Source organism: Ornithorhynchus anatinus, chromosome X1, assembly GCF_004115215.2.
Source record: "Ornithorhynchus anatinus isolate Pmale09 chromosome X1, mOrnAna1.pri.v4, whole genome shotgun sequence".
Lineage (NCBI taxonomy): Eukaryota > Metazoa > Chordata > Mammalia > Monotremata > Ornithorhynchidae > Ornithorhynchus > Ornithorhynchus anatinus.
Genome location: NC_041749.1, coordinates 78,165,030 through 78,179,126, shown reverse-complemented (window position 1 = coordinate 78,179,126; position 14,097 = coordinate 78,165,030). Strand labels below are relative to the sequence as shown.

Sequence of the window (14,097 nt, the reverse complement as noted above, 5' to 3'; positions counted from 1 at the left end):
TTCAGCTGATCAGTTGGTCAATTATGCATCGATTATTCACTTCAGCAAACAAAGCTTTCTTTCGGGTCTGGTGTCTCAGAGGCACTGCATTCCCCCCTTCCTTCAGGTTGCACAAACTACAGGACCTTTTCCTTATTGTATTTTCAGCCTCCATGTCTCACAGACATTCCCTGTTGCTTATTTAATTCTGGGAAACCAAGAGCTTTCTGTTGCTGTCTGCTTTCCCTTCTCTTGAAATGTCGTAGGCCAACCATTGTGCAGTTGTTTGCCATTCATGAAGGTAAGCACTCACGGGACTGTTATCAGAGAAATGTATTACTCTATTAAAAACTTAATTGTCAGTTCCAAGCACCTAATCACCAACAAGATTTAGTTCTGGTTTTTAAAAGCTATTTTTATTTTCAAGTGTTTAAAGTGTAACTCGAATATTTAGGAGTGATATTTCTAGCCTGTTGACTATCCAGGCCCTTAGCTCCGATTCTCTTTGCTGCTGATTGCTGCCACTGCCACTGCTGGCAGTTTGGGCCATTTTCTGTTCATGGGCTTAGAGAGACATACTGGATAGTTATTGCTGGCCACAGCCCTGGAAATCTCACTGTTGCTGCCAGCTGTCAATCAGGTAAGCCATTTTTAGCCATTATCTTTACTCACCTCTCCTTTTCCCTGCCCTGTGCATGAGGGGCCGTGGGGATTTGAGCAGTGGTGATACTCTCCTCAGTCTCCCCACGACCCCCACCCCCCGCCCCGGGACTGCCAAGTGAAACAACCTGGAAACCCCGCCACCTTCCCATCCAGATATCCGGAGCCCTCACTCCTAACATGTCATTTGCATGCCTGGCTGTGGGAGGTTAAAGGTCAAGTTATCCAAATTTTAGAACTTCAAGCAATTTGCTTTTGATTGGACTTGAGGATCTGGACAACTGCACCCTCCTGCCCCTCCAGGTACCCTTTACCATGACACTGTTGGACTCTGAACTTTGTCTTTTAGGTTGATTTTTGTATTTGTTATTTCATTTTTCAAACCTTTCCCCCTTTTATTCTTAGATGGCAAACGCATGTATGGATATTATCTTCCCCTCACTTTTCTATTTTTTTTTCAGTGCTTAGAGCAGTGCTTAGCACCCAGTAGGTGCTTATTAAATACTACTACTACTTCTACTACTATCTCTCCATTCTACCCCATCCTCATTGATCCCTCCTTCTTGTAAACTCGCATCCCCATCGTTACAGCTTTGAGGAGACTACCCTCACTCCCCTTCCCAATGCACAGAAATGCACTGTTATGCTGGACCCTCAACCCTAAACCCACCCTGGCTACCTTTTTATTCTTTTAAATTTTTTCCAGTCCTCAAATTCTGTATGGTAATAGGAACAATGATGGCACATCCTCTCCCTCACTCTCCCTCTGACCCAACTCCCAGTCCCACCATGCTAATGGGTGGTGGGATAGAAATGCTGTCCATTGTGACCATTCTACTTAATGCAGGACATCTGGTTGTCATATCTCCCATTTGGAGGAATGTATGCAAGCAAAGGACATTGATTAGGTTGGGCTATGATTTTCTCCTTATGTTAACTCTATATTGGTAGCCGGGGCTGACCTACTACCCCTTTTCAACTTAGATCCTGCCTTGATCCAAGAATACGTGTGACACAGAGGCTCTAGTCCATGTGCTAAGGGGCAAAATGAGATGCAGCATGGCCTAGTGGAAAAAGCATGGGCCTGGGAATCATATGACCTGGGTTCTAATCCTGATTCTGCCAATTGCTTGCTGGGTGACCTTGGGCAAGTCACTTAACATCTCTGGACCTCTGTTCTCCTGTTCTCCCTCCTAGACTGTGAGTCCCCTGTGGGACAGGGACTTTGTCCAATCTAACTTGCATCTACCCCAGTGCTTAGAACAGTGTTGGACACATAGTAAACGCTTAACAAATACCATAAAAAAGGCTTACCCTTAGCCTGCCATTAAAAAAAAATACTATTTGTGTGAGTCTCTTTCTCCTGTCTCCCTTACACACTATAATTTAATGGTTTAAGGATAGGCTGTGTAATAGAGTATTAAAATCTGTTTTACAAACCCCTAAATTCTAACTTTAGTATTTGTTACATTGTGAATCCAATTGGCAAAGTTCTCCCCAATGTTCCCTCCTGGAGAGTCACTGAATTGCTTAGGAAAGTATATTTATGATGATTATAATCATGAGGGATTTATTGGGCGCCTACCATTTGCAAAGCCCTGCTCAGTCTTTTAGGTCAACTGGGGGCTATTCAAGGCTTTGCAAGACTCTCACTAGTCCATTTAGAGGGAATTAGGCATGGAGAAGAATTGGGCTCCATCTCTTTATCTACTTATATAAAATGATGAATGTGGAATGATGTTATTTTCTTCAAACATGGGGTCTTGTGAATTCCTAATCTCTTTTCCATAAATCCTGAATTTTAAATAAGCATCTGGATTCCCGTTTTGTCTTCATCTTGCAACCAATCTCGTGGATATTTCATTATTTTGTCTTGCTCACCCAACGTATTTTCTTAGTGGCCATTGTGGCAGAGCTGTAAGAAAAAAACTGTGGATGGAGATTACCATCTATTCAGATTACAATTGAGTGCTATTGAGCAGTTGTGTATGAAGCCTGGCCTAGTGAGCAAAAGGAAATATGGCAGTCATTAAGAATAAGGTAGAGTCTCATCTGTTTGAGATGTTGGACACCTTCCTGTGGAGTGGTTTAGATGGCTCTAACAAGGCCCCTTTGAATTCTGGGAGTCTGATATTTGTAATCCAGTGGTCAATCCAATGCCCTTCTGTGTTTTTCATAAGTTCAGGGTCAGGGACCTGCAATGCAGCCTACCCCTTCCCAAACCCAGCTCCCTAGGTGCTGTCTTTGGGAAGAACATAGTGCTTTGGCATATAGCAAGCACATCATACATACCAGGAGAAGACACTTCAGCTGCAGGGGAATGTGGCCTTTGACAGATTTGCTTCTGTTCCCCTCCAAACCCTGGACTGAGAAGAAATGTGGAAAAACCATCAGTTTTCCTGCAGGGCTCTGCTTATTCCATTTGTTACAAAAACATAATAAAGAGCATTTCTTCTCTTTGTGGGCATGCAAAGGGCAGCTGGTGCTTGCTTCAGAAACCAAAAATATTTCTAGTAATGCAGCAAAAATGATGGTCCCATTCAAGCCTAAGATGTCTAACTGAAGTAATTGCATTGACGCAGAAAGGAAAGAACCACAGGAGGAACTGTTTTTTGTATGGAATTGCAGCAGTCTTCATTGTAGTACCAGGTTGAATGAAGATCCTAAGGCTGTAGGCAATATAAGCTCCCCTCTAAACTGTAAGCTCCTTGCAGGTAGGGAGTGTGTTTATCACCTTTATTGTACTCTACTCTCCCAAGTGCTTGGTACTCAATCGTATTGAGTGTTTACTGTGTGCAGAGCACTGTACTAAGCACTCTAGTACAGTGCTCTACTTAAAGTAAGCCCTCAATAAATACCATTGATTGAGTGATTGACCATACCCAGCAGCAGGGTGGCTTGAGCCTCCATTGGTCCCAGAAAGCACAATGTTTCCGTTTCGTGTTACTCCTTGATGGCCAATTATTATAACAAAGTTTACGGGCTTTCTACAAAAACCTCTGGAAGGATTTCAGCATAAAGAAAGTCGCCCGACATGGTTAGGAGTAAGGCAATTGCTCAGGAACTATTGTTGCTTTAATTGGGATTGGGTTGTGTCTGATGAGTATATTCATATGTTCTACATAATAAAATGCACATGTCCATTTTCTTTTGGAGGACTCTTGAATTAGTATGAAAAGACCGTAATAGCTTCAGCCAGAGGATGAAAGAGAATTGCATTTCTTTTTGTGGGAGTAAGGATGGAAACAAATACTTGTTGGGTTCAGTACTAAGCCTTACAGTCGTCATGACTAGGCAATGCTGTCAGCTAAGCCGAGACATAGAATGACTATGGCAGTGACAGGAATAAGATATCCTTTTGGATAAAGGCATTGGTTGTGGCATTCTCATTCTTTCCCAACTCTAGACAGGCCCAATAATTTAAATGTCTATGCCCACTGAAGCTCCTGCCTCATACTTTCTGTTGAAATTACAGTGATGTGTGGAAGAAAGCGAACCCCATGGGGAAAGAAAATCTGACTTTGCGTGATCATTGGTGTGATTATTCTCCTAGAAAAAAGTTTTTAAAACCTGAGTTGCTGACAGGCTTAAAAAAATTGAAGGGGATATAATAAAATTATAGAGCAAGTGTACTTGCCATGAGGGACCATTTCATTTTTGCTGCGTTATTTTCTTTCCTGCTTTCTCATTCATTTTTGGGAATGATGAAGTTAAAGCATACTGTGATATCGGCTGACGAAAATCCTATCATCAATGCACAGTTGTGAATAAAAGTGATAGAAAATTATAACAGGATAAAGGAATGATAGCTCTCTCTCTCTCTCTCTTTCTCTCTCTCTCTCTCTCTCTCTCCATATATATATATATTATACCAGTTACCCATGTATTTTGGTAAAGACCCAGATTAGTTGGGATGCTAGCTACACTAGGGATATTCAACCATGGCTTCTAAGCCATTTGGGACTATTCTGACTGCCAGCTGATGGCTTCAAGCCTGAATCACACACCCACACTCCCTACACTGAAACTAGCTTGACCAGTGTGGTGGGTTATTAGTGATAAAATGCTATTGAACTTGAGGGGTGATGACTGAAAAGAGAGAGGTTGTGTGCAAGGGTCAAAATGATGCTGCACCTATTACCTCCCTCAGGCACTCGTGTCTTGCAGCCCTCAAACTGGTTATGTGGCTCCCAGGGTCAGTAAGTTTGCCACCCCTCCCCCCCCCCCCCGCACCTCACCCCTCTACCCACACATACACAATGACCCCTTTTCCTCTCCCCATGAATCTCTCTCTCTCTCTTTCTCTCTCTCTCTCTCTCTCTCTCTCTCTCACACACACACACACACACACACACACACACACACACACACACTCTATTGATCTTTATGACAGCGTTTTCAGAATTATCCCCATTTTCCTCCTGGAAACAGATACAAAATAGCATCTGGATGTTTCAAATGGTTTGATGACTGGATTGGAAAATTTACAGATTCTCTGAGCAATCAGAGGTTGCTGAGCACATCTCTATCTAGATTCATGGCCCCATTTCAAATGTATGGAGTATTCAGTCATATTTTCAAGGCAATGTCCTGTTTTATGCCTGAATCCATATTAAAAGGAAATATGTCCATTTTAGGAAAAGCACACCCAATAGTGTGGATTTGCAATTCCTTTAGCCAAGCATTTAAAAAAAGTAGTAGCAGTGTTTGTAGTGTAGATAAAAAGAAAAATGTTTAATGCAGAAACTCCTAAGTGGATTGGTTTGTATTATTTTGCCCCATCATGCACAGATGGTCTAAAAAAAATATAATAGGAGCAACTGATTGAGAAATTATCCTGCTCTGTGGTATTTGGAATGGTGCCTGCCAATAAATGAACCACCCTCTTTAATATGTCTCTTTGCAACCTTTGGCCAGAATTCTGGGCATTTATGAATTACTCCCAAATGTCTTTTCTCACCACATTCTTTCTCCACCCTTTAAAACTAGTTGTCTTAGCAGGACTGGAGGTAATAGAAATTTCTTAATCTGCTGGTTAGTCTATGTGAAGAGGTGAATTTTGCATTATTTACTGAGAGCTTGACTATTAGATCTGGGTTAGATCTCACAGAACTGAACTCTGCAGCCCAAAGATGCTACTTTTGGGATTTCCTCAAGTTTGCTAGGGGATATACAGGTAGTCAGTCCTTTGGGAGTAGTTCAACCCTTTTGGGACTTTTATTATTAAAAGTCAGAGTCCCTAGCCCACCCAGAGGGAAATGGTATTGTGCATTCTTGGCACATCTACTATTTCCCCTAAAACCAGTCCACTTGAATTTGGCAGTGGTGCAGAAGGCTCCCATTATTGAAACCATTTTACTGTGTCATTGTCATTATTTTGAAATTGTGTCATTTTTGGATGGCAAAATCAGTCTGGTAAAGATCTGCTTGCCTACAATCTGCTTGCCTACATCCCCAGGAGCTTATGCCAAAAACAAGAATGCTGATTTCATTCATTTTACCACCAGCTATATTTCTCATAGAGAACAATGAGGTTTTAAAAACAAAACATAACCATGAGCTGCTAAATCCTTTGCGTGGTCACTAGGCAAAGTTTACATAAGGCTAGTAAATCATTAGGGTAGAGTCAACTTTCCAAACAAGTCTTTCGGCTAGTGCCTGAAAACCTGGCATGCCAAGCTCTCTTGGTATCAGAGCTTTTATTTTATCCTGGTAATTGTTGCTTAAAAACATAAGAAGCTAAGAAACTCCATACTGGGTCATCCCACTATTCTATTTCTGGAAGTGGCAATGATGTGTTTGAAGGAACAAAATAATGGCTGCCCTTCTTGACATCCTGCCTAATAGTTAAGGATATATTATCTAATATCCCCCAATTTTTGCCTAGCAGTTTCTGAGAAATACTTTTGCTATAAGCAAAGGTCCAGGACTGAAGCACTGAGCTGTGATGGCTCTGCGTCTCCATCAGATAGACAGAATTTATACTTTTTCAGCTTTTTCCATTTGTTGGTTCCTGGCAACTCATTTCGGCTGGGTGATTGGTTTCCCAGATGCTTCTGGTTAGACTTGCAGCTTTGGAACATCCTTTCATGTGCCCATTCTTATTCAGTAGAATTTGGGGATTACCACAGAACCTTTAGAGCCCAGGATGGAAACACCAGAGTCTTGGCCAATGAGGATGGGAGTGCTGGACTTGGTAACTCAGTTGTTTTTCATGTGAGGAACAACTAAGATAACATCTCCTCCAGGTTGCCTTCCCTGATTAAGCCCTCTTTTCCCCTACTCCATCTCCCTTTGGCATCATCTGTGCACTGGGATCTGTGACCTTTGTGCATTTGATATTTGACCCACCCTCCACCCTGCAGCACTTATGTACCTATATGTGAATTATATCTTATAAATTATTTACATTAATGTTTGTCTCCCCTTCTAGATTGCAAGTTCCTTGTGGGCATGTCTACCAATGTTGTTAAATTATACTCTCCCAAACTGTTGGTACAGTTCCCTGCCCACAGTAAGTGCTCAATAAATACCATTGATGATGTGATTCCATCTTTGTGCCGATCAGAGGTCTGCTATGACTTCTGTTCATTTGATGCAGAACTCTACAGTTTGACTTTTTTCCTTTACTCTTGGTCAGTGGGCCATTGGTACCTCTTCCAACTCTTGGAAGGGTCTGGGTGAAGCCCAAGAGTACCAGGTTTCTGAATAATTCCTGTTAGAAGAGAATGCTATATGTTCAGTATATAACTCCATCTACCAATTTAAGAAAACCAAGTAGACCATTGCACACATTCTTGGGGAAGAATCAGAGAAAAAAGCACCACAGTCTGGTAATAGTTTCTTGGATGGCCAGCTGGAGGCTTCTAGCACTAACAGGCCTGAAATTTTGACGTATTCGAACAGGAAAGATGGAGGAAGTTTGGTCATAGGAGTGATGTTGAAGTGCTTCTGGGGCCTGGAAGCATAGAAATTATTAATTTACTATTAAAAATTCAGAGAAATGCTGCTTGGCCAGATTACTCCTCTCCCTCTTTCTCCCACCCTCTCATCCCCCTTTCCTCCTTTGCAAGCACAGTAAATAGAAAGCTTGTAAATTTTATGTAGGCACTCCTTCAAGCACTGTTGCTCTTGTGGGGAAGAGGATTTCTCCACTGTGGTGGTTTGTGGCACCTCCTGGGGGGACCTGTCACTTGAGGAAGCTTCCTCAGCAATATCACAGGCAAGCCCTCTTTCTCCAGGATGGTGATTGAGCGAGCCAAACTCTAGTTTAGGAGATGGACTAGTTTCTTTTACATATGACAATTCAACATTCATGAACTGACAGTCTGTTGCCTGAACAGTTCAGGGGATTACTCATTAAACTTTGATAAATGGCAATTTGAAGGAACACGCTTTTTGTATGTGGGTACAAAGAAGGAACAGGCTCTCAAGATGTGGTGGAATGGTACAACATAGAACATAACAAACTCTGCTGACTAGAACCTTAGCTAAGGTCTTAAAAAGACTGGATTTTCATACTCAGTACATTGGGAGCAACTATGGTAGAGGGTGGAAAGTAATAACAGTGATTGTGGTAGTATTTGAATGCCTACTGAATGCAATATATTGTACTAGTTGCTTGGGATGTACAAAAAAGAAGCACAAGACATATTCCCTGCACACAAGCAGGCTACACTCTAGTGGAGAGTTTCTGATTTCTTTCATTCTTAGACCTATCAAGTCAGCAAGAATATAAATTAAAATGGACAAAACCATGTATGATTTGAATAAGAATAGGCTGATGTGGACAATTGTAGTCATTAATTAAAAAGTAAGGGATATTGATGTGATAACCTACTCTGGGGCCTTCTTAGGATGCTTCAGGGTTTGTGGAGATAAGCATTTAGGGAGAAAATAAGGGCTTTTATAACTTAAGAAGAAAATGGATCCTAAAGGAAAATTCCATCAGAGGATCATGAAATGTGCACTGGCATTTTAATAATGTACACCCTGCTCTTTGAGGAGCATTCATCTGGAGTGCTGAATATATTGCTGGAGTTCTGGGTGCCACTCTCTGGGAACAGACTATAATTGGTTTGGGACCATGTGGATCTATGTCCACAGCCCATTTCCAGGTCCTGATTTTATTCCCTTTATTCTCGTGTCCTTTATTCTTGCTTCACTCCAACCCAGCAAGGAAGGTTCTTAACATTGGTGAGGGAGGAGAAAGGGCAGGTTGACATTTCCTGGCCCTTGGCTCATATGCCTCCCTCCCTCCACTTGGAGTTTCTTTTAGAATACTGATGCCCTGAAGGTGGTGGCAGTGGTGGGGATTTACAGTTCCACCTGCAACACTCCCTTCCTGCCCCATCAGACCATCCCCTCATTCCTTGACCCCAGAGGGGACATCATTTTGCAATCCCAGGAGCATGGTCCTTTTTACCAAAAAAAAAATTAAAAAATTGAAAAGTCAATTTCTATATCAGATTGATTCTGAATTTAAGGTAATCATACTTGGTATTTAAACTGAGGAGCAAAGTATTGTACCACCCTGACCTCACTTTTTTCCCCAATGGGGTCAATTTGGGTGTCCTAGATCCGGCAGCTAAATTGAAAATCATGCTGTCAGACCTCTTGGACAGTGACTAAATTGAACTCTGGGATTCTAACTCCAGTGTCTTGATCCTTGGGAATACTCCTAGCTAGGTTTCCTTAGATAGAAAAAAGAAGAAAATATTTAAGCTTTGAATCTTTACGTTTTCTAAGTACATTTTTAGACCCTCTTTCATTCACATTACGCACTCCAATTTACCTTTAGGCTCAAGCCGCTTTCCTGCTCAGAACATTCTCTTCCTCTTATACTTTTCCATTGCACCAAAAGTTTCCTTATAAAAGATGTACAAGTATAAATGGGGGTGTGTTCCAGGAAGAGAGCAAAGTTGGAAATTGGAGCTGTATTTTCACTTCTTTGAAAACTTTTTGGACTGTGAGTTTCCCGAAATGTATCTTCAGCTGTCCTTAAATCTTAGTCACCAGCTGCACACCTTGTCTCATAACTTTGGTCCTGGGTCATGGGGCAAGTCAATGATTATACATCTTGTGTTTGAGATGGTGGCACAGATAAGGGTCACCTGTAGATGGAATGTTAAGGTGTTAGGTGCCTGGGGGCAGAGAGAGAGAGAGAAGTGAGGCAGTGGCTCAGGAAATGGGGAGAAAAATCCACTATGTTGAAAAAGGATGACTGAAAGATTTCCACCAATTTCTAATGCATTTGATTAGTTTGGTTTAGAATTTAGCAATGTGTGTCTACCCATCTCTAAGTTGTTTTGGTTTAATTTCTCTACCACTGCTTGACATTTACCATGAAGTTACAGAGTCAGCAGACAACCCTGCCAGGAAAAAAGTTCTTCCAAGGAACTCGTGCTAGCCAAGTAGAGGGGGTTCAGAATGTAACAATACGGCTGTTGGCTGCATACCGATGAAGGCAGTGAAACTAATCCTTTCTCGCTTAATAAGTCTAGGTTTAGGTGGGTGATTAAAAAAAAAAACTTTAACCCTTCATTTCCCTCTTTATCCTAACATTTGGGTTTTGGTTTCAGGCCTTATTTTATTTAATAATAATGATTAAGGTACTTATTAAGCACTTCTTATGGGCCAAGCACCACCTCCAACTTCTTTAACCACCTTGGCCCCTTTCTCACCTTCCTTCTCTCTCTTTCCATGCCTACTCTGATCCTTGGAGACTTGAACATCCACATGGATGTACCCGGTGACTCCTCTGCTGCCTGCCTTCTATCACTCCTTGACCGCCAACCTCCTGCTCCACCCCACCTCACCCACTCACCAACTTGGTCACACCTTTGATCTCATCATCTCTTACTGCTGCACTATCTCCACCCTCACCAACTCTGAAATCCCTCTCTCTGACCATAATCTTCTCACCTTTCTCCTCTCTCACACTCCTCCCCCCTGTAAATCTGTATTACTCCCCAACAGAGACCTCCACTCTCTCTCGACTCTATCCATCTCTCTCAGTGCATCACACCCCACCTTGCCTCCCTATCCTCTCTACCCACTCTTAAGAGAAGCAGCGTGGCTCAGTGGAAAGAGCACGGGCTTTGGAGTCAGAGGTCATGAGTTCGAATCCCAGATCTGCCACTTGTCTGCTGTATGACCTTGGGCAAGTCACTTCACTTCTCTGTGCCTCAGTTACCTCATCTGTAAAATGGGGATGAAGACTGTGAGCCCCACGTAGGACAACCTGATTCCCCTGTGTCTACCCCAGCGCTTAGAACAGTGCTCTGCACATAGTAAGCGCTTAACAAATACCACCACCACCACCACTCTTGATGACCAGATAACTACTCTCAACTCCACCCTCTCTACTCAGTTCAACTCGCTCGCTCCCATTTCCTTTCGTCGCTCTCGCACCATTAGCCCACAGCCCTGGATCAGTGCCACTGTCTGCCTCCTTCGCTCTTATGCTCGAGCTGCTGAACACTGCTGGCGAAAGTCTAAACACCAAGCCAACCTTGTTCACTTTAAATATTTCCTTTCCTGCCTTAACTCTGCCCTCTCCTCTGCCAGGCAAAACTATTTTTTTTCCCTCATTGACACCCATGCCCATAACCCCTGCCAACTGTTCCGGACATTTAACTCCTTCCTCAGGCCCCCTGTTCCTCTCCCTCCTCCATCGCTCACCCCTAACGATCTAGCCACCTACTTCATTAGGATAATTAACACCATCAGGTCTGAGATCCCCAAAGTCACCCCTTCCCCCTTCTCCATCCCCCCTGCTCTCAACCCTCTCCTCTACTTTCCCATCCTTCCCAGCAGTATCTTCAGAGGAGACTCCTCCCTCCTCTCAAGTGCCACCCCCTCCGCCTGTGCTTCGGACCCCATTCCCACTCATCTTATAAAAACCCTCACCCCTTCCCTCCTCTCCTCCTTAACTTCCATCTTTAACCACTCATTCTCCAATGGCTTCTTCCCCTCTGCCTTCAAACATGCTCATGTCTCCCCCATCCTATTCTTTCTTGACCCCACTGCCCCTTCCAGTTATCACCCTATCTCCCTCCTACCCTTCCTTTCCAAACTTCTAGAACAAGTCACCTATACTCACAACCTCAAATTCCTCAACTCCAACTCTCTCCTGGACCCCCTCCAGTCTGGCTTCCATTCCCTCCACTCCACCGAAACTGCCCTCTCAAAGGACACCAATGACCTCCTCCTTGCCAAATCCAATGGCTGCTACTCTATCCTAATCTTCCTAGACCTCTCAGCTGCCTTTGACACTGTAGACCATCCCCTTCTCCTCAACATATTATCCAACCTTGGCTTCACGGACTCCGTCCTCTCCTGGTTCTCCTCTTATATCTCTGGCCATTCATTCTCAGTCTCCTTTATGAGCCCCTCCCCCCTTCCTATCCCCTAACTGTAGGGGTTCCTCAAGGGTCAGTTCTAGGTCCCCTTCTGTTCTCCATCTATACTCACTCCCTTGGTGAACTCATTCATTCCCACGGCTTCAACTATCATCTCTAGGCAGATAACACCCAAATCTACATCTCCTCCTCTGTTCTCTCTCCCTCCTTCCAGACTCGTATCTCCTCCTGCCTTTAGGACATCTCCACCTGGATGTCCGCCCGCCACCTAAAACTCAACATGTCCAAGAATGAGCTCCTTATCTTCACTCTCAAACCCTGTCCTCTCCCTGACTTTCCCATCCCTATGGATGGCATTACCATCCTTCCCATCTCACAAGCCCACAACCTTGGTGTCATCCTTGACGCTGCTCTCTTTCACCCCACACATCCAATCCGTTACCAAAACCTGACGGTCTCATCTTCACAACATCGCCAAGATCCGCCCCTTCCTCTCCAACCTTGTTGCTACAGTCTCTCATTGTATCCCGACAGGATTATTTCATCAGCCACCTTTCTGATCTCCCATCTTTGCACCTACTATGTGCAAAGCACTGTTCTAAGCGCTGGATCAGTTACCTAGCCTGTCAATAAACCCTACTGCTGCCTTACCATAGAAGCATCATGGCCTAGTGGATAGAGCATGGGCCTGGGAGTCAGAGGACCTGTGTTCTTATCCCAGCTCTCCCACTTGTCTGCTTGGTGACTTTGGGCAAGTCGCTTAACTTCTCTGTGCTTCAGTTACCTCATCTGTAAAATGGGGATTAAGACTGTGAGCCCCATATGGGACAGGGCCTGGCTCCAACCTGATTATCTAGTATCTACCCCAATGTTAGAACAATGCTTGACACACAGTAAGCACTTAACAGTTACCATTATTATTATTATCATTATTATTATTATGTTTATAGCTACGAAGATGAATGACCTGACTCCCCACCAAAGAGCCTCTGACCATACTCCAACTGCTGTTCGATTGCGTTAGATCTCTGAGCCTTAATTTTAATTCAGCTCAAGTACGATTGGTAATTGGTGATTTTTAGCTAGACCCAATTCATTTTGAGACTGGTACCTTGGGTTCCTGAGTCCCTGATAAAGTCTCCTTGTGTGTTCCTCCTGACTGAATGGGAAATAAGCAGTTGTCAACTGATATGCTAAGGAGCTGGAGGCTCTGCCCTTCAGTCCCTACTCCACTGCCAGCATATCTGGTTTCTGGGGAGGCCTTCCCAGGCTAGCAGCAAAGTTCTGGGCTGGGAACAGGGGGTCAATAATGGGAGTAAAACGTGAGGTGTTATCAGGTAAATTTAGTGAGGGGAGGGCTCCTAGGTGAACGTGGCACGTGACCCTCCCACGCTAAAGATTGCATGCTAAATGTCAGACTTTTCCATGGCCTCATGGCTAGAATGGTGCTTTTCTCTGAGGAAAAAAAAAAGATTTAGGAAGAACATGATCATTACTGTAGAAAAAATACAAGGGCTTCCCACTTGCTGGGACATTTTGGCTCCTCTTCAGGATGCATAAAGCTAAACACACCTATAGTCACTGCAGAATTGCTTTGCCTATGGCAAAAACGGTACATGCCGATTGATTGTGAGGAATTGTCTTATCCAGGTCATTTAGTGACTGATTTTCCTGAGCCTCACTTTGAACTCAAAGCACTATTCCTTTGCTCAACTACTTTTTAATCCTCTTCTTTCTCCCATTTTGCATAATATTTAATGTCTTCTTGGTCTACTAGCCTGAGTTTATTAAAGATTTTTTATTCAATCAATCGTATTTATTGAGCACTTACTATGTGCAGAGCACTGTACTAAGCATTTGGGAGAATACAATATAACAGACACAATTCCCTGCCCATAAGGAGCTTCGAGTTCAGAGGGGAAGACAGACAGTAATATAAATAAGTAATTTACGGATATGTACATAAGTGATGTGGGGCTGGGAGGAGGGATGAATAAAGGGAGCAAGTCAGGGAGATGCGGAAGGGAGTGAAAGAAAAGGAAAAGAAAGCTTCATCAGGGAAGGCCTCTTGGAAGAGATGTGCCTTCAGTAAAGC

The 14,097-nt window shown here is 43.3% G+C and overlaps 1 protein-coding gene across 2 annotated transcripts in view; it reads left to right on the top strand.

Annotated features, from left to right (window-relative positions):
* Nucleotides 1-14,097, top strand: part of FBLN2 (fibulin 2) — a 220,039-nt gene that overhangs the window by 49,336 nt on the left and 156,606 nt on the right. The gene's annotated exons all lie outside the window — the stretch shown is intronic.